Source organism: Anolis carolinensis, chromosome 3 (genome assembly GCF_035594765.1).
Source record: "Anolis carolinensis isolate JA03-04 chromosome 3, rAnoCar3.1.pri, whole genome shotgun sequence".
In the NCBI taxonomy this organism is placed as follows: Eukaryota; Metazoa; Chordata; class Lepidosauria; order Squamata; family Dactyloidae; genus Anolis; species Anolis carolinensis.
Genome location: NC_085843.1, coordinates 65,655,776 through 65,675,922, shown reverse-complemented (window position 1 = coordinate 65,675,922; position 20,147 = coordinate 65,655,776). Strand labels below are relative to the sequence as shown.

General features: G+C 45.9%; 1 protein-coding gene across 5 annotated transcripts in view; it reads left to right on the top strand.

The window, feature by feature from the left end:
- The first annotated feature begins 17,528 nt into the window (after window positions 1-17,528).
- Window positions 17,529-20,147, top strand: part of nrip1 (nuclear receptor interacting protein 1) — a 118,831-nt gene continuing 116,212 nt past the window's right edge. For all 5 annotated transcript variants that reach the window (XM_008115691.3, XM_008115689.3, XM_062974994.1 and 2 more), the window contains exon 1: window positions 17,529-17,887. The gene's annotated coding sequence lies outside the window, so the exon portion shown is untranslated. The remainder of the gene's footprint in view (window positions 17,888-20,147) is intronic.

Below are 20,147 nucleotides of genomic sequence, written 5' to 3'. Positions count from 1 at the left end.
CAAGTGTCTAGAACTGTGTGATGTATTTTCGGATGATGCACGCAGATGCCAGTAGGGTGGCCTTTTGCAGTTGGCAGATCGTAATTTTGTCAATGTCTATTGTTTCCAAATGCCGGCTGAGATCTTTTGGCACAGCGCCTAATGTGCCGATCACCACCAGGACCACCTGCACTGGTTTCTGCCAGAGTCTTTGAAGTTCAATCTTGAGGTCCTGATAGCGGCTGAGTTTTTCCTGTTGTTTTTCATGAATGCGACTGTCACCTGGGATGGCGACATCAATGATCCAAACCTTTTTCTTTTCCACAACTGTGATGTCTGGTGTGTTGTGTTCCAGAACTTTGTCAGTCTGGATTCGGAAGTCCCACAGTATTTTTGCGTGCTCATTTTCCAATACTTTTGCAGGTTTGTGATCCCATCAGTTCTTGTCACGACCCAGGCTGCAGAGCACCAATAACCATACACAGAGGCCAGAATCTATCTAATATCTTTATTGTAGGAATATATAAAGTTAATAAAGACAAGTGTAGAAAATAGTCCAGAATTAGACCTTCCAGGAAAGGTCAGAATTAGTCCAAAAAAGCAATGTCCAATAAGAAATATTAAGGTCCAAAGTTGTAATCCAATAACCGAAACACTCACTTTGCCAAGCAAAGTGAGGGGAGATGACAAGGTCCTTTAGTCCATGAAACTTGAGCGAGGCTAGGAAATAACTTGATACTTGAAACAAGGCTTGAACGTGGAACAAGGTAACTAAGAACAAGAACAAGGTCCGTGGAATAACTTGATAAATCCGTGGAACAAGGCAAGGATTAATCCTGGGAAACAAGGCAAAGTCCGTAGATAAACAAAGGCTGGGAAGCAAGGCGAAGGCTTGATAGCAAGGCAAGGCTTGAGCAGGAGCGAGGCTTGAACCGGAGCGCGCTGTCCAGACACAACTCGCTCCGTAGGCTGACGAATTGACTCCGCGAAGTTACTACGCGGGTAAAACACCTAAATAGAGTCTAGCTTCCCGCCGAAGCAGTTCTCTGGGAATCAGAACCGAAAGCTAACTCTGAGACCAGATGTGAGACTCCCCAAAGATTCCCACGAGAAGCAGTCTTAATTGGCCACATTCTTAGCTGCAATCCTCGCACTCCTGCGCGAAGCTGAATCCAAACTTCTCTGTTGTTTACAAAACTCCCGGCGCAAGAATACGGGAGAAGTAGGCTCTGGGCTTGTTTGACATACTTCTGGGAGACAACTTTCTTGCAGGTGCAAGGTTCCCAGATCTGCCTGGGAAAGATCTGGCAGAGAGGAATCCAGTTCAGACTGGGAAGGTAAAAAACCCAAGTTTTCATCTTCATCAGGAATTACAATGTCCTGAGCAGGACTACAAGGCCCATGGGTCATCACACTATCCCCCTCCTCAAGGCCCCTCCCAAACTGGGGCCCTCTCCCCGAGGCGCGAGGTCGCGGTTTGGTGGGATAGGTCTGATGAAAGCGACGGGTTAGATCAGGAGCATGGACTGTGGAGGCGTCTTCCCAGGAGCGTTCCTCAGGGCCAAAACCCACCCAGTCAATGAGATATTGTAGGCGGCGGCGGTGAAAGCGAGAATCCAAAATGTCCTCAACCTCGAACTCCTCCTCCCCATTCATCAAAACAGGAGGGGGGGCCGGTTGGTCTGTATCAGGACGCACACCATCCGCCGGAAGGAGCAGGGAACGGTGAAACACTGGGTGAATGCGCATTGAACGCGGAAGTTGGAGTTTGAAAGTCACGGGGTTTAATTGCGCCACCACTGGATAGGGGCCAATGAAACGGGCATCTAACTTCCGGCAAGGGCGGTGGGAGGGCAGAAAGCGAGTGGACAGGAAAACCCGATCTCCTACCTTGATTTCGGGGCCCGGCTGGCGATGTTTGTCAGCGTGGCGTTTATAGTCCTCCTTGGCTTGGTCCAGTTGTTGGAGCAAAAGTTGTTGCACCGCTGTGAGTTCCTGCAGCCAATCCTCTGCTGCGGGAACCTCTGAAGTTTCAATGACAGGGGGAAAGAAACGTGGATGGAAGCCGTAGTTTGCAAAGAACGGCGTTTCTTTTGTAGAAGCTTGAACTCCATTGTTGTAGGCAAACTCAGACAGTGGTAACAGAGAAGCCCAATTGTCCTGTTGATAGTTTACATAACAGCGAAGATACTGCTCCAAAGTGGCATTGGTGCGCTCCGTTTGCCCATCTGTTTGGGGATGATGAGCTGAAGATAAGCGAGAGTCTATGCCCAATAGTTTTTGTAGTGCCTTCCAAAAACGAGAGGTGAATTGAGATCCACGGTCTGTGACTAAACTCTTGGGCAATCCATGTAGTCTGAAGACATGTTGAAGAAATAGATCCGCAGTTTCCTTGGCCGTGGGGAGGCCTTCGCAGGGAATGAAATGGGCTAACTTGGTGAATAGGTCCACCACCACTAAGATCGTGGTGAATCCACAGGAAGGTGGTAGGTCAGTGATGAAATCCGCGGAAATTATTTCCCATGGGCGAGATGGGGTAGGAAGGGGGTGTAAAAGCCCTGAGGGCTTCTCCCTTCGTATCTTGGAGCGCTGGCATACTGGGCAGGTGTTGACATATTTTTCCACATCCTTGCGGATCTTGGGCCACCAAAAATCCCTTAGGATCAAATGCATAGTTTTAAATAGTCCGAAGTGTCCTGCTGGTTTGCAGTCATGACACAGACGAAGCGCTTTTTCCCTGCCCGGTCCGGGTGGGATATAGACATGATTTCTATAGCAGAGCAGCCCATCTTTAAGCGAAAAGGGGAAATGCAGACCTTGGCGAAGTTGGTCCTGCGCCCAGGCATCTGCTTGCTGACTAGCCCTGATTTCTTGAGCACAGATGGGTCCTGGAGTAGGGGAAGTTGAACCAATGGGAATGGATTTGGTGTTCCCCACCGTGAGCGTGGCAAAGTTCTCAGGTTGTAGCAGTTGGGATTCAAAGGTCTCCTTGCGTCCTGCAGCGTATTCCGGTTTACGTGACAGGGCGTCTGCTTGCTTGGTTTGGGCTGGGGTCACATAATGGATCTGGAAGTTGAAACGTTCAAAGAATAAAGCCCAACGTTGCTGCCTCTGATTTAGTTTGCGGGCAGTTCTTAGATGTTCTAGATTACGATGATCAGTGTGGACTTCAATGGGAAATTTGGCCCCTTCTAGCCAATGTCTCCAAGTTTCAAAGGCTGCCTTTATGGCCAGTAGTTCTTTTTCCCAAATGGTGTAATTCCTCTCTGGTGTGGTTAGTTGACGAGAATAAAAGGCACAGGGGTGGAGGTGATCTCCCACCGGTTGTAAGAGTACAGCCCCAATTGCCACATCAGAGGCGTCCGCTTGCACCACAAAAGGGGTTCCAGGATTTGGGTGCTGTAGAATTGGCTGGGAGGTGAATAGTTTCTTTAGTTGCTGGAACCCTTTCTCTGCTTGATCAGTCCAGCGGAAAGGCTGCTTTCCACGGATGCAGCTAGTGATGGGGTCGGACCAGCGGGCAAAATCTGGAATGAACTTGCGGTAGTAGTTCGCGAACCCCAAGAAACGCTGCACCTCTTTCTTGTTAGTTGGCGCCCGCCATTCCAATACTGCTGAAACTTTGGCTGGATCCATGGAAAGCCCTAGAGGCGAGATGCGGTAACCAAGGAAATCTACCTCTTGTAGATCAAAAGCGCATTTTTCCAGCTTGGCATAAAGTCCATGATCCCGCAATCGTTGTAACACCATTTTGACGTGGTTCTCATGTTCTGATTGTGATCTGGAAAACACCAAAAAATCGTCCAGGTAGATTATCAAGAACCTGTCTAGATAGTCCTGAAAAATGTCATTGACAAAATGCTGGAACGTTGCGGGGGCTCCGCATAAACCGAAATTCATAACTCGGGACTCAAATAATCCGAATTTGGTCTGGAAGGCGGTCTTCCACTCGTCCCCTTCCCTGATGCGAACTAAGTTGTAAGCCCCCCGAAGATCCAGCTTGGTGTAAACCTTGGCTCCTCGAAGCCGATCCAGTAGATCCGAGATTAAAGGCAGGGGATAGCTGTTCCGCTTGGTGATATTGTTCAATGCTCTGTAGTCCACCACCAAGCGTAGTTCCCCTGACTTCTTCTTCACAAACATCACTGGGGAGGCGGCTGGGGATTGAGAGGGTCTGATGAATCCCTTGCGAAGGTTTGTCTCTAGGAATTCCCTGAGAGCTTCTTGCTCTGGTTCAGTCAGGGAGTAGAGATGCCCTCGCGGGATCGGGGCCCCCTCCACCAAGTCAATGGCACAGTCATAAGGTCTATGTGGGGGTAATTTTTCGGCTTCTTTCTCATTGAATACATCCCAATACTCGGAGTACTTCTTTGGCAAGGTGATGATGGGCTCGGTGTCTGTGGCATGGCATACCTTGGCTACGAGGCAATGGTTTTGGCAGTACGGTGAAGCAAACTGCAGTTCTCTGTTGGACCAGGAGATGTTAGGGTCGTGGAGAGTCAGCCATGGAATTCCCAAAATCACAGGGAAATGGGGGACCTCGGTAACAAAGAAGGAAATCTCTTCCATATGTTCCCTTATCCACATCCTGGTGGGTTCCGACCACTGACTTACGGGGCCCGTCTTGAGGGGACGGCCGTCTATGGCTTGCACCACACGGGCATTCTTGAAATCATGATATTGTAATCCCAGAGAGTCGGCATACTCTCTATCGATGAAATTGTTGGTAGCTCCAGAGTCTATCATGGCGTGGATCATGACGGGTCCCCTTTTTGCTGACCATAATGTGACCACGAGAAGGAACAGGACCCCGGTTGGCGGCTCTTGGATGGATTTTTTGACCGGGTTGGCGAGCCCCTCTACACCCGGTCGTTGGCTTCCCCCGCCGGCTGTGTGCCAGTCGGCTCAGACGCCTTCGTCTCCGTGGAGGACGCCGCCGCAAGACGGGCGGCAGGCTTCCCTTTGGCTGGGCACTCTCTGGCGAAGTGGCCCCCGTTCCCGCAGTACCAGCAGAGGTTTAAGCGTTGACGACGGGCCTTCTCGGCGGCATCTAGTCTGGGACGCACATTGCCCAACTGCATCGGCACCTCCTCGCCTCCTCTGGGGTATGGGGTTGGCGGTGGGGGTCTCCACACCGGACGTGGCTGAACGCTGGCGGGAGCGGGGGGTTTTGCCCCGGCTCTACTGCCCTGGCCTCGAACCCACTGTTTCCTGTTGGCAATCATGACTTCAGCCCGTAAACATTGATCAATGAGTGCCTCGAGGGTCTGGGGAGGATCCACCTTGGAGATTTCTTCCAGCATTTCAATGTTGAGACCCTCCCGGAATTGTCCCCTGAGGGCTACATCGTTCCAGCCGGTGTTGTGGGCCAGCACTCGGAACTCGGCTATATACTGAGACATAGGTCTGTCTCCTTGGAAAAGGCGACGGAGTTTGTGACCGGCTGCCTCCAAATTGTCCTCGATTCCCCAAGTCTCCTTGAGGTGGTCCAAGAAGTGTTGCGCTGATCTTAGGTGTGGAGAGGCTTGGTCGAACAGTGCCGTCGCCCAGCTGGCCGCTGGCCCGTCTAGAAGACTGTAAACCCATGCCACTTTGATGTCTTCTTGGGGAAACTCGGCAGCACGGGCCTCCAGATAAGCTTGACATTGGCGACGGAAGACATGAACCTTAGAAGCTTCTCCAGTAAACTTGGTTGGCAACGCCATGGCCGGAAGACGAACTCCGCGTTCCTTCAAACCCCTTATTTCTCCATCCTGTGCATTGAGCTTATCACGGATTCGGTCCACCTCTTCCTTGTCGATGGTGTAGGTAATCGGCTGGCCGCTCGGCCCAGGTACGGTTCCGGTAGACATTCTGGCCGAGGTTAATTGGTGCTTAGGGTGGGCGGAGTCAAACTATCACGACCCAGGCTGCAGAGCACCAATAACCATACACAGAGGCCAGAATCTATCTAATATCTTTATTGTAGGAATATATAAAGTTAATAAAGACAAGTGTAGAAAATAGTCCAGAATTAGACCTTCCAGGAAAGGTCAGAATTAGTCCAAAAAAGCAATGTCCAATAAGAAATATTAAGGTCCAAAGTTGTAATCCAATAACCGAAACACTCACTTTGCCAAGCAAAGTGAGGGGAGATGACAAGGTCCTTTAGTCCATGAAACTTGAGCGAGGCTAGGAAATAACTTGATACTTGAAACAAGGCTTGAACGTGGAACAAGGTAACTAAGAACAAGAACAAGGTCCGTGGAATAACTTGATAAATCCGTGGAACAAGGCAAGGATTAATCCTGGGAAACAAGGCAAAGTCCGTAGATAAACAAAGGCTGGGAAGCAAGGCGAAGGCTTGATAGCAAGGCAAGGCTTGAGCAGGAGCGAGGCTTGAACCGGAGCGCGCTGTCCAGACACAACTCGCTCCGTAGGCTGACGAATTGACTCCGCGAAGTTACTACGCGGGTAAAACACCTAAATAGAGTCTAGCTTCCCGCCGAAGCAGTTCTCTGGGAATCAGAACCGAAAGCTAACTCTGAGACCAGATGTGAGACTCCCCAAAGATTCCCACGAGAAGCAGTCTTAATTGGCCACATTCTTAGCTGCAATCCTCGCACTCCTGCGCGAAGCTGAATCCAAACTTCTCTGTTGTTTACAAAACTCCCGGCGCAAGAATACGGGAGAAGTAGGCTCTGGGCTTGTTTGACATACTTCTGGGAGACAACTTTCTTGCAGGTGCAAGGTTCCCAGATCTGCCTGGGAAAGATCTGGCAGAGAGGAATCCAGTTCAGACTGGGAAGGTAAAAAACCCAAGTTTTCATCTTCATCAGGAATTACAATGTCCTGAGCAGGACTACAAGGCCCATGGGTCATCACAGTTCTTTACTGCTGGCAGGTGGTACTTGAGGCATAAGTTCCAATGAATCATTTGGGCCACATAGTTGTACCTCTGTTTGTAGTCTGTCTGTGCGATTTTCTTACAGCAGCTGAGGATATGATCAATGGTTTCGTCGGTTTCCTTGCACAGTCTGCATTTTGGGTCATCAGCTGATTTTTCGATCTTGGCCTTAATTGCATTTGTTCTGATGGCTTGCTCCTGGGCTGCAAGGATCAGGCCTTTTGTCTCCTTCTTCAGGGTCCCATTCGTGAGCCATAGCCAGGTCTTCTCCTTATCAGCTTTTCCTTCAATTTTGTCAAGGAACTTTCCATGCAATGTTTTGTTGTGCCAGCTGTCAGGTCTAGTTTGTATTGCGGTTTTCTTGTACTGGTTTTTTGTCTGCTGTGCTTTGAGGAGTTTCTGATTTTTGACTTCAATCAAAGCAGGTTCTTCACTTTGCTTTACATATTCTGCCAGGGTATGTTCTTCTTCTTTGACTGCTTGTTTTTCTTGTAAGAGTTCTCTGCCACCTGATCTTCTAGGCAGATATAGCTGGTCAACATCACTGCGAGGATGCAGTGAATGATGAATGGTCATGACTTTTCTTGTTTTTCTGTCCAAATTGTCCAGTTCTGCCTGTGTCCAGTTTATAATGCCAGCAGTATATCTTATGACAGGTATGGCCCAGGTGTTTATGACCTTGATGGTGTTGCCTCCATTGAGCTTGCTTTTAAGAATTTTTCTGACCCTTTGTGTGTATTCTTTGCTGACCACAGTTTTCACATGTTCATGCTTGATGTTATTCAGCTGTAATATGCCCAGATATTTATAGGTCTCTGGCTGGTGGCACTTTATCATTTGGCCATTAGGCATATTTATGCCCTCACTTTCAATGATTTTTCCCTTCTTCAATGCCACTTTTGGACATTTGTCCAAACCAAACTCCATGCTGATATCAGTGCTAAAAATTTGGGCAGTGTTAGTCAGAGACTGGATTTCAGTTTGCGTTCTCCCATACAGCTTCAGGTCATTCATGTACATCAGATACGAAATTTTGTGAGATGTTTGAGATGTTTCCTGCTCGAAGGACCACCCCCCCCCCATAGGTGCCACCTTGCCATGGGGGGGGGGGGGCTTAACTACTCCAATGATGACTGAGAGCTGTGCTGGCGGTAGTGTAACTACCGGCAGGTCCAACCAAGCCAGAGAGGTCTCAGCTGAGGAGTAGAACTAAGAGCACTTAACCCATTAGCATTATGGAGAATCAAACCAAAACAAAGTCTATATTGGCTCGGTCGTCGCCCAGGATAAAAAGGACCGCGGTGGATGCTGCTGATTCTGGACATCCATCAACAAGTGGGCTACAGAATCAAAATACAAACAGTCACAGAAGTGGCAGAAATATACAATGCCAGAAAACCGCACAGTTATGAAATGCTATTACAAATCTGAACCTCAAAAGCGTGGCTACCAAAAAAGGATGCATCAGCTATGGAAACAAAGGTACCCTGACTCACAGATAACAGAACCCGACTGGCTGACCAACAAAGATGTCAGAGTAATTGCAGCGCAACAGTAGTTGGGTGGAGTCAGTGGAATGCAGAATGAAGTGACACCCAGAGACGTTAGTAAAACTATATACAAAGTTTTACTGACTTCAGTAATAATCAAAACAAACAGGCTTGCAGACAATAGACGAACACAGGACTTGACTCAACTCAGAACAGAACTGAACTCTACTCAGAACTGAACTGATGCAATCAGTAATGCATACACACTTGTTTCTGGACACTCCCCAGCTCCAGCCACACATCAAGGTCATCACAGCTTCTCAGTAATTAACTCTTTCTAGACTATATTACACTCTGGATGATGCAATCAGTATGCAATACAGGAAAGACACAAATTTCATTTAAACACTACCAATACACAAATCCCACATTAACAAAAGATTCAAAATCAGAAACAAAGTGTTCAGTGAAATTGAACTCGAAGAAATCCAGAAAATCTACAAAGCAAATTACCATCACACCACAGCACAGATAGCAGCAGAGACTCCAGCAACACTTGGAATGGTGGAACAGATTGAACCAGAAGAAAGTGTGGAGCTTTTGCAAGAATTTGAAGATCCGGCTATTATTATTATTATTATTATTATTATTATTATTATTATTATTATATCCATCATCATCACCACCACCACCACAACCACCACCATTATTATTATTTTGATTGACTTCTTGGCTTTTGTAGAAGTATATTTTTTCTTATGATTTGGGAAGGCTGTATTTAAATCTTTAGTCTTTCGGTGCTCTTATGAATAGGCAGGCCACCACAGAACAGAAAAGAGAAGAGATAGCATACATATACGCCAAAGGCATGCATCAGGTCAGTTAGATGCTGAAAGTATATGAAGGCTTCACTGCGGCATTAAAGGGTTCAGCTGGTCTGACATGGTCACATAATGAAAAGACTACAGCAGTCAGGTCTTTTGCCTATTGCTCTTAGACTCCAGAGCATGGCTGTCTGATCTATGTGTTAATAATGCAGAACTCTCTGATTCTGAATAGTGAGAAGTATATTTTTAGCACAGCTATCCAGCTAAAAGAGGACAGTGACTTTCAAGAGCATACCAGGACAGGCAAGGAAAAAGGCAAAAATAAGAATATGCTATATATAATAGGGGCAGAATGGCTTTCTTAATAACGTTATTACCACGTTTGAATCCAGAAATTCCAGAATATATGTCTACATATGTCTTCATAAATGTTATAGTTGCATTGTTTCATATCTGGGCAAAACACATTGGTTTCGAAATGGTACAAAGGTACTGTGGCTTTAGATATACTAAGAATAGATTTCTTTGGGGTTTTTTAAAAAAAATTTCAAGCACAGAGCTTGTTGAAAAATTGCTCCATTGTGAATGGTGAAAGAATCCATAGGACCATTTTATCAAGTAATAAACTCATCTGGTGGATAGTGACAGAATTTTAGTCAAAATGAACCTACTCAGAAACAAGAAGGAAGTATGAACAAAAGTGAGGAGACCCTAGAATTGAGGAAGTATTTTAGAAAATCAGGTGACACTTCCCCTCCTTTAAGGAAACCCTTTGAAAAATAAATCTAAAACAATGCAATGAAGATTGACCATGGTATCAACCTAATGCTGAATCCATAGTGGAAGCAAGTGAAAACCCCAGGGAGAGGCGAAAGAGAATTGAACATCCCTGAAACATTGTACAGGAGTTCACGCCACATTGTTTTCTTAAAATCCCAACTTGGGTGTGCCCCTACACTGTAGCATTGATAGGTTCAACAATACTTTAACTGCCATGGCTCAATAGTACTATAGAATCATGGAAGTCCTTGTTTTATCCTTCTCTGCCGAAGAGAGCTGGTGCCTCACCGAACTACAAATCCCAGGACTCCATAGCATCGAACTGGTAAAGTGGAATCAAACTGCATTAATTCTGCAGTGTAGGTTCTATCTTGTATTTGTGCTGTTTCAGAAATCAAAATGGTTTGGCCCAATTTTACATGTGGAGACATGCAAGTTGTATGAATATTGGGAAACTTTTCTGTTAAGTGTAATTACTAATGGCGTGCTTTCAGGTAAAAGCTTGTCCCGTTTCGTCTCTGGCTTTCGTTGCAGGGCCTGATCCATTTTTGGTAAACCTCCCAAAATTGGGATGGTTGTTTTCAATTGTTATGGGGCCTGAAAATCGGCCCATTCCCACCCATTGGCTCTTCTTCTTAAGGCGTTTGGCTGCCTGGCAGGCACTGCATTTCTTATCTTCCTCCTCCTCCCTCCCTCCCTCCCTCGCGTCCACAATGCCCTGTATTCACTGGAGTCATGGCTGGGCAGCCCCACATTCAAACCTCAGCAAGCAAGCAGGAAGGAACCACTGCCCCTCCCTCCTTCCCACCCGGAGAGTGTGGTGGGCAGCGTGGTGTGCTTGTGTGGTGGGGTGTGTGACTGCGCAGGTGCTTAGCTGCAGGCAAGCACTAACAGGCCTGGAAAGCGTGCAAGCTTTCCAGGGCTGCCTGCATGCCCCCCCCACATCCTTTCCCTGGAAAGGGTGTGTGCGTGTGTGTGTGGTGGGGCACAGGCAGGCCTGGAAAGTGCGCATGCACCTGTCAGTGCCTGCCTGCAACTGAGTGCTGGTACAGTCACACACCCACATGGAATTTGGCCCCACATGAAAGCAGGCTTTCGTGTTGAGCTGAGTTTCATGTGGGGAGGGGGCTTCCTGTTTTGTGCTTCCGAAACAACGGAAGACACGAAAGAAACAGAAGAAACAGTAAAAATGAATTTTGCGCACATGTCTAGTAATTACTGTATATGAAATTCTAGTTCTGGCTCCATCCTTCTACATGATTTCAATGTTATTATTTACAAAGTTAATGAAAACTATATTTGAGCTGAGTGACATTACATTCAAGGCTATATCGTGTTATAATGCCCTTCTTTTTTGACAAATGAAACAGAATTCTAACTAAATCACTATCTGCCCTCTGTTAGCAATAACAGTAAAATTGTTCATTCACTCTGTTAGGGATGTAATTAATTTTTTTGTCTTTCTTCTTGCTTCCCCCATCTTCTATTTCTTTTACTATCTCACAGAACACATTAATTTATATGGTTTGAATATAGCCATTGATTGAAATAATTTAATAAAACTGAACCTAATATATAGCCCACATTAATCATAACAAACTGTTATCTTGAATAACATTTGAACTCCACTTAGGCCCAATTCAGACTCTTCTATAGTCCTCTTCCATGGTAGACTGCCCAAGACATCACATTTAATCATTTAAAAAACCCTTGGTTTCAAGGTTTTACATGATTTCTTCTAAGTATCTTGTGTAGGAGACATTTTTAAAAAGTGTTGGAGAAGCCCTTCTAGCTGTCACCAGAAGACTACTGCTGTCTTTTCTCAAAATTGTTTTAGCAAATTAGATCTCTGAAACCTCCAAAGTACTCCAAAGTAATCCCACTGACAATTATGCTTCCTCATAGGATATCAATACTGCAGCACTTAAGGTAGTTTCATATCTGTTGGCGCTAAGTCTTTTAAAAAAAGAATTTTATCCTAAAATTTGAATAATCAAAGCTATTTGTATTGCTTCCCATATACTTATATGACTGGAAGGGACAGATGGTCAACAAAGCCATTATTTTGCCCAAAAGCCAAATCCTGTACAGCTACTCCACAGCTACCATTAACCCACATAACAATTGTATAAATACAAAATAGTAACAAATTGCACCTCATGATCATGCGTGACCTAGTGACATAACTAGGGGCCGGGCTGTGGCGCAGGCTGTTGAGCAACCAGCTGCAACAAATCACTCTGACCAAGAGGTCATGAGTTCGAGGCCAGCTCAGAGCCCTGTGTTTGTCTTGTCTTTGTTCTATGTTAAGGCACTGAATGTTTGTCTTATATGTGTAATGTGATCCGCCCTGAGTCCCCTTCGGGGTGAGAAGGGCGGAATATAAATACTGTAAATAAATAAATAAATAAATAACTGTAAATCTACTTTTCCTCAACGAGTAGTATCTGGCTCTTTCCTTTATAGAAAATATTGAAGGTGTTTGATAGCTACACCATGCTCAAATGGAAACTGAGTGGAGAAGAGACAAATATGCCAGATTCAGTTTCTCTGATGTCTACAGTTTTAATAGCGTAAACCTTTTTTAAATTCCTGAAATGCAATTTTACTAATATTGCTTCTTAGGGCCAGGGAAGTGGAGATCATTGCTCATACCTCACATGGAGAAGCTCCCAAATGCCATCCTCCTATATTAGGAATACCTTCCACCCAACTTAAATTGATCTTCCTTTTCTGTATCTTCAACTGTATGTTTGGAGTTTTAGAAGTTTCTGATGCAAAGACCCTTGAAACAATGTATATAGCTGTATAAACAATACCAAACACCAGACTCTCTTCAAGATGTTTAGATGCTGGGAGCTTACTGTTGCATTGCATGTTTAGAAGAAATTTTCTGTAATTGGTGATTTTAATGTTATTTGAAAGTATGTTCATTGGGTATCTTGGACTCTTGAAAGGGTGAGACATAAGTAAAATTGTTGTTGTTGTTGTTGTTGTTAATATTATTATTATTGGGACCAGAGCCGGCCCTAGGTATTTTTCAAGTGTAGGCGAACAGAATTTTGGCGCCCCCCCCCCCCCCAAACCAATCACTGAAAAATAAAAGCATTGGATAAGCGAAAATGTTGGATAATAAGGAAGTATAAAGGAAAAGCCTATAAAACATCAAATTACATTATGATTTTAAAAATTAAGCACCAAAACATCATGTTTTACAACAAATCAATAGAAAAAGCAGTTCAATACATGGTAATGTTATGTAGGGATTACTATATTTGCAAATTTAGCACTAAACATTGAACAGGGATATAGGGCAGTGTGGACTTAGATAACCCAGATAGCCCTCAGTATTAAAAAAAAACCCTCTAAAATCAGGACAATAAATAAAGAACAACACTCTGAAAACAGAAGAAATCCAGACAGTAAACAATCAGGGACAGCTAACTCCTCCCAAAAAAAGATTCTCCCAGGCAAGAAGAAGCCAGGCCTTGAAGCCACAGGGCCATTAAATGCTAATCAAGGTGATTAATTACAACATTCACACCTGCTTCAAAGAAAAGTTATTTCTCCCACCCTGGACCTTCTACAGATATATAAACCCCACATACCTAGCTTCCAAGTTCCTACAGACCTCACAATCTCTGAAGGCCCCAAAGGTGGGCTTGCGTGGTGCAAAGGTGGGTCTGTGCTGGCCGGAAGGCCCGAAAGAGAAGGAGGTGGAGAGTGGTGCCCTCCTCCCAGGACGATGGTGCCCCCGGGACGATGGCGCCACAGGCAAATGCCTATTTCGCCTTATGGTTGGACCGCCTCTGATTGGGACACTGAAGAAGGAGACAGAAGGCCTGATCCTTGCAGCCTAGGAGCAAGCCATCAGAACAAATGCAATTAAGGCCAAGATTGAAAAATCAGCTGATGACCCAAAATGCAGACTGTGCAAGGAAACCGACGAAACCATTGATCATATCCTCAGCTGCTGTAAGAAAATCGCACAGACAGACTACAAACAGAGGCACAACTATGTGGCCCAAATGATTCATTGGAACTTATGCCTCAAGTACCATCTCCCAGCAGTAAAGAACTGGTGGGATCACAAACCTGCAAAGGTAATGGAAAATGAACACGCAAAGATACTGTGGGACTTCCAAATCCAGACTGACAATGTTCTGGAAAACAACACATCAGACCTCACAGTTGTGGAAAAGAAAAAGGTTTGGATCATTGATGTTGCCATCCCAGGTGACAGTCGCATTGATGAAAAACAACAGGAAAAACTCAGCCGCTATCAGGACCTCAAGATTGAACTTCAAAGACTCTGGCAGAAACCAGTATAGGTGGTCCCGGTGGTGATGGGCACATTGGGTGCCGTGCCAAAAGATCTCAGCCGGCATTTGGAAACAATAGACATTGACAAAATTACGATCTGCCAACTGCAAAAGGCCATCCTACTGGCATCTGTGCACATCATCCGAAAATACATCACACAGTCCTAAATGCTTGGGAAGTGTTCGACTTGTGATTTTGTGATACAAAATCCAGCATATCTATCTTGTTTGCTGTCATACAACGTTGTTGTGTCAATAATAATAATAATAATAATAATAATAATAATAATATACTTTATTGATATTCCGTTCTATCTCACTGAGGGGACCCAGAGAGGATTACAGGTACATAATATATGACAAACATTCAATGCCCTTCTACAACTGACAAAGACAGAAAGTACCTAAACAGAGGGAAGGTTTCCCTCTTTTCATCTCTGGCATCTGGCTGTGCTCGACTGAGCTATGGAGAGGTGCTGTTGTTTCATTTTCCATGCAGAGGAACCTGTCATCCATGGGCGCCCTCCTAGTTGGATTTTGCAAGCATATTATTCAGGGCGCCAAAGCAGTACCTATTTATCTACTTACATTGTTGTTTTCGAACTGTTAGGTAAGCAAAAGCTGTGCTGATGGCAAGAGCTCACCCTGACCTGGGCTTGATCTGCCAACCTTCCGGTTAGCAGGATCTTCTATAGCTGTGCTAGCCCGGCCTTTATTGCTATTATTATTCATAGTAGTAACAGTAGTAGTATTTATATTCAATTTTTCTGTTTCAAAATGGCTAAGTAAAATTATAATAATACACCTAACAGACAAGCCTTTATGTTGCTGTTTTACAGAGATGTCACCCTTGGTTAAAATGGCATGGTTTAAAAATGTGTTTAAATTTGCCTTTTTTGGGTTCACATAACCTTCCACACAGCCTTTGAGCAACACAGTCCTGGACGAAAAGTCTCCATCTTCTTGCCCTGCCTCAATGACTGTCAGAATTAAACATCAGAAGAAATGGATGAGCTGTGAAACTAATTCAAGCAAAGAGTCCATTTCCTTCCCAAGTTTTCCTCTTTGGGTACATCTACCTGTTCTGAAAAATAACCCCCTCCCCTCTGTCTTAGAATAATTTGCAATGTCAGGGCAAACCATATGCCATATTGTTGTCAAAAGCTTTCATGGCCAGAATCACTGAGTAGCTGTGAGTTTGCCAGGCTTTATGGCCATGTTCCAGAAGCATTTTCTCCTGACATTTTGCCCACATTTATGGTAGTCATCCTCAGAGGTTGTGAGGTCTGTGGAAAACAAGGCAAGGGAGGTTTATATATCTGTGGAAGGTCCAGGGTGGGAGAAAGAACTCTCGTCTGTTGGAGGCAAGTGTGAATGTTGCAATTAATCACCTTGATAAGCACTGAAAAGCCTTGCAGCTTCAAGGCCCCACTACTTACTACCTGGGGGGATCCTTTGTTGGGAGCTGTTAGCTGGCTCTAATTGATTCATGTCTGGAATTCCTCTGTCTTCTGAGTGTTGTTCTTTATTTATTGTCCTGATTTTAGATTTTTTTAAAAAAAATACTGGTAGTCAGATTTTGTTCATTTTCATGGTTTCTTTCTTTTGAAATTGTCCACATGCCTGTGGATTTCAGTGGATTCTCTGTGCCGTCTGACATGATAGTTGTTAGAGTTGTCCAGAATTTCTGTGTTCTCAAATAATATGCTCTTTGTGTGTCATGAGCAACTTGAAAAACTGCAAGTCGCTTCTGGTGTGAGAGAATTGGCCGTCTGCAAGGACATTGCCCAAGGGACGCCTGGGTGTTTTTGATGATTTTTACCATCCTTGTGGGAAGCTTCTCTCATGTCCCCGCAAGGAGCTGGAGCTGATAGAGGGAGCTCATCCACGCTCTTCCCAGGTTAGATTCGAACCTGGCAACCTTCAGGTCAGCAACCAAACCTTCAAGTCACAAGGCTTTAATCCACTTTGCCACAGGGAGCTCCTTAAATAATATGCTGTGTCCAGGCTGGTTCATCAAGTGCTCTGCTATGGCTGACTTCTTTGGTTGAGTTAGTCTGCAGTGCCTTTCATGTTCCTTGATTCGCGTTTGGGACAGAGCAGCCAGGATTTTGATTCATGGGGGGGGGGGGGGGCTGAGTCTGAGTGAGAGAGGATCTACCCTAGCAAATCTTTTGTATCGTTATCCCAATACCCCCATGCATATGGGATATAGTGAGCATGGTGATCAGATCATGATATGAATAAAGAGCTTAAATAATAAATGTAAGGCCTTCTCGTGGACCACCCTGAGAATTTGGGGGGGGGGGGGGGCTGAAGCCCGTCAACCCCCCCCCCCCCCCGCTACATGCCTGGGACAGAGGAATTCCAGACATGAATCAACCTGGGACAGCAAACACCTCCCAACAAAGAATTTCCCCAGGCAGTAAGCAGCCAGACCTTGAAGCTGAAAGGCTAATCAAGCTGGCCAACTGCAACATTCACACCTGCCTCCAACAGAGTTGGAGTTATTTCTCCTACCCTGGACTTTTCACAGATACATGAACGCCACCTGCCTAGTTTCCAACAGACCTCACAAACCCTGAGGATGCCTGCCATAAATGTAGGCGAAACGTCAGGAGAGAATGCTTCTGGAACATGGCCACACAGCTCGGAAAACTCACAGTATTTCATGACAGATCTTCCTTCAATTGAAATCATAGATTCCTGATAGAGCAGAGCTTTCCAAACTGTGTCGTGACTTGATAAGCCTGTCGGCTACAGTGTGCAATAAGATGCTAGGAGAAATGACAAAAAATATATAAATCTTTGAACTATGTTATTATGTTACAAAACACTTCTTTGTAAAAATATAAACGAAAGATGTCTTGTATCCCTCTACATTTGGTTGTGACAGTTTTATGTCTGTGCCGTCACCTCTTGGAAAAGGTTTGCTTAACCTAGGCTTTGCCTGTAAACCTGAATGACTGCGTCGCAAAAGGAGAAGCGTGTCACCCCCACCAGGGCCGGCGTGAGGAAGCCGCGTTCCCGGGTGTGCCTGGAGGCGTCCATTCCTGCCCGGAATGCTCCCGAGGCATCTGCCTTCCTGTGTCAAGGGGGCGGCGGGGGAGAGGGAGAGAGGAAGGCAACCGAGGGGGAAACTTGGCTGGAGCGATGAATGGCGAGGAGAGGAGGCGGGTGGAGGGATTGTGACAGGCTGGAGAGGAGGAGGGAGAAGAGGAGAGAGAGAGAGAGAGAGGAGGGGAGGGAGAGAGGGCAGGCTGGAGAGGAGGGAGGGGAGGGAGGATCACAGGCTGCGGGTGAAGCTTTGAAAGTCAGCCTCACAGGCATTGCAGCAGAGCCCCGAACCAGAGCGAGAGCGAGAGCGAGGCGGCACAGAATAGGAGGAGACTGGAGGCGTATTTCCCAGGGAGGCCCCGAAACTGGCTCTCGGAGGCGCGGAGGGAGAACCGAGGGGACAGAGACGCGCCGGTCTGCCTCCCTCCTCCGCGCCTTGCCCATTTCCGTGGCTATTCTGCTCGAGCTGGCCAGGCGTTTGGCCAGGCAAGGCAAGGCGAAGCAAAGGAGAGGAGGCCAAGGCACCGGAGTCCAGCGACGCCAAGGGTGAGTCGAGTGCCTGCCTGGCGACGCTGCTGCTTCTGCTGCCACCGTGGCTCAGTGGGGCCGCCTTGCCCCCCTTTCGGAGGGGGAAGGAAGGGCGAGAGAGGGAGGAGGAGGAGCAGGAGGGACGGAGGAAATGGCCGCTGAGGTGGCGGGGGGCTCCGGGGAGAGGCAGAGGCAGAGGCGCTGTCCTGGCGCCAAGAGGCAAAGCGACTCAAGGCGCAAAGGCAGCCCAGGCGGCATCTGTAGCATTATTGTTAGCATTTTAATAAAAAAGCCAGGCTCGCTGTCATTCTCAAAGGAGGGAGGATAATAACAATGTTGTTTCTGGTAACAATCAGGCTGGTTTTCAATCCCCCCCTTCAAACACACACACCTTTCCCCCTCTGAAATGGACACCTAAAGTTTGACCAGCCCTTGGAGGTTGTGTGGGTGGGCAAAATAAAGTTCTAATCCTCCCCCTCCTTCCATCCCCTGGTTACCTTCTTTGCTGATTGAAATCCTCAAGAATCCCCTGAAATCCATAAGCATGTGGACACACAGCCCTATAAACCAGAATATCAAAAGCAAAATAACCCACAATGTCTGCTTTGAACGGGAATATCTGAGGGCTCTTCCACACAGCCCTATATCCTAGATTATCAAAGCAGGAAATCCCACAGTATCTGCTTTAAACGGTGTTATCTGAGTCCACACTGACATATATTCAAGTTCAAAGCAGATAATATGGGATTTTCTGCCTTGATATTCTGGGTAATATGGCTGTGTAGAAGGGCCCTGAGTCCACACTGCCACATATCCCAGTTCAAAGCCGATATTGTGGGATTTCATTCAGCTGTGTGGAAGGGTTCAATTTCAACAGAAAGGAGGAAACCATGAAAATGAACCAAATTCTGGCTCCCAGTATTAAAAAAACACCTTCAATAATCAAGACAGTAAATAATAATAATAATAATAATAATAATAATAATAATAATAATAATAACAACTTTATTTTTGTATCCCGCTGCTATCTCCCCGAAGAGACTCAGGGCATCTTACATATGGCAAAATGTGCATAAAACAATGCAAAAAATAAACACACAGTACAATACAAAATAAAACTAGTATATAAAACAATTTCTTTTATATACAACACTAAAAAAGGAAACAACCAGGGCCAGCTAATACCTCCCAACACAGGATTCCCCCAGGCAGGAAGCAGCCAGGCTTTGAAGCTGCCAGGCTATTCAATCAAGCTGGCCAATTGCAACATTCACACTTGCCTCCAGCAGACAAGAGTTCCTTCTCCCACCCTGGACCTTCCACAGATATATAAACCTCCCTTGCCTCTTTTCCAGCAGAGCGCACACAACTTATGAGGATGGTTGCCATAGATGCAGGTGAAACGTCAGGAGAGAATGCTTCTGGAACATAGCCATATAGCCCAGAAAACTCACAGCAACCCAGTTTCCTGAAATGTTGGCCTATTCTGCCTTCCTGCATCTTCCCCCCTTTCCCTGAATTATTGAGGGAGCCACCAAGTCTTGTGTGCCATGGCTGCTGCGGCTCCTCTGAGGAAGCCAAGCTGGGCACAAGGTTCCACAGGAATCAGCCTTTGAGAGAGCCATGCATGTTGACTGCCATGGCTCAGTGCTAAGGAATCTTGGGTGTTGCAGTTTTACAAGGTTTTCAACCTTCTCTGCCCAAGAGTGCTGCTGCCTCACCAAGCTGCACATGGTTATGATTCCAGGGCGTTGAGCCCTGGCAGTTCAAGGAGTCTCAGACTACATCCATTACACAGTTTAATTCATTACCTTGGTCTCCCCTCTTTGCCTGCTCCTCAGGTCTCCTTTCTAAGCTATGATCTCCCCTTCTGGGACACCTTCCGCACAGCTGAATAAAACCCCACATTTTCTGCTTTGAACTGGATTATATGGCAGTGTGGATTCATATAATCTAGTTCAAAGCATATATTGTGGGGTTTTTTGCCCTGATATTCTGAGTTATATGGCTGTATGGAAGGGCCCTTAGTCGCCTGCACTATCCCACCAGGCAAGGCTACGCCTCATGTCAGTCTCTGCTCAGCTCCTGTTATTTATTCACTCCCTTTCCATATCCAAACACATGTGCCCAACCCAGGGCTGAAGACCTTCAGATTTTTTAGACATGATTCTTCCACCCCCTCTCATGTGTCACAGACAATTCCCCACTCCATCCTCCGTGAAAGGCGCTTTCTCATCATTTTGATCATATATATGTATACACTTTTGTGCCCTCCTGT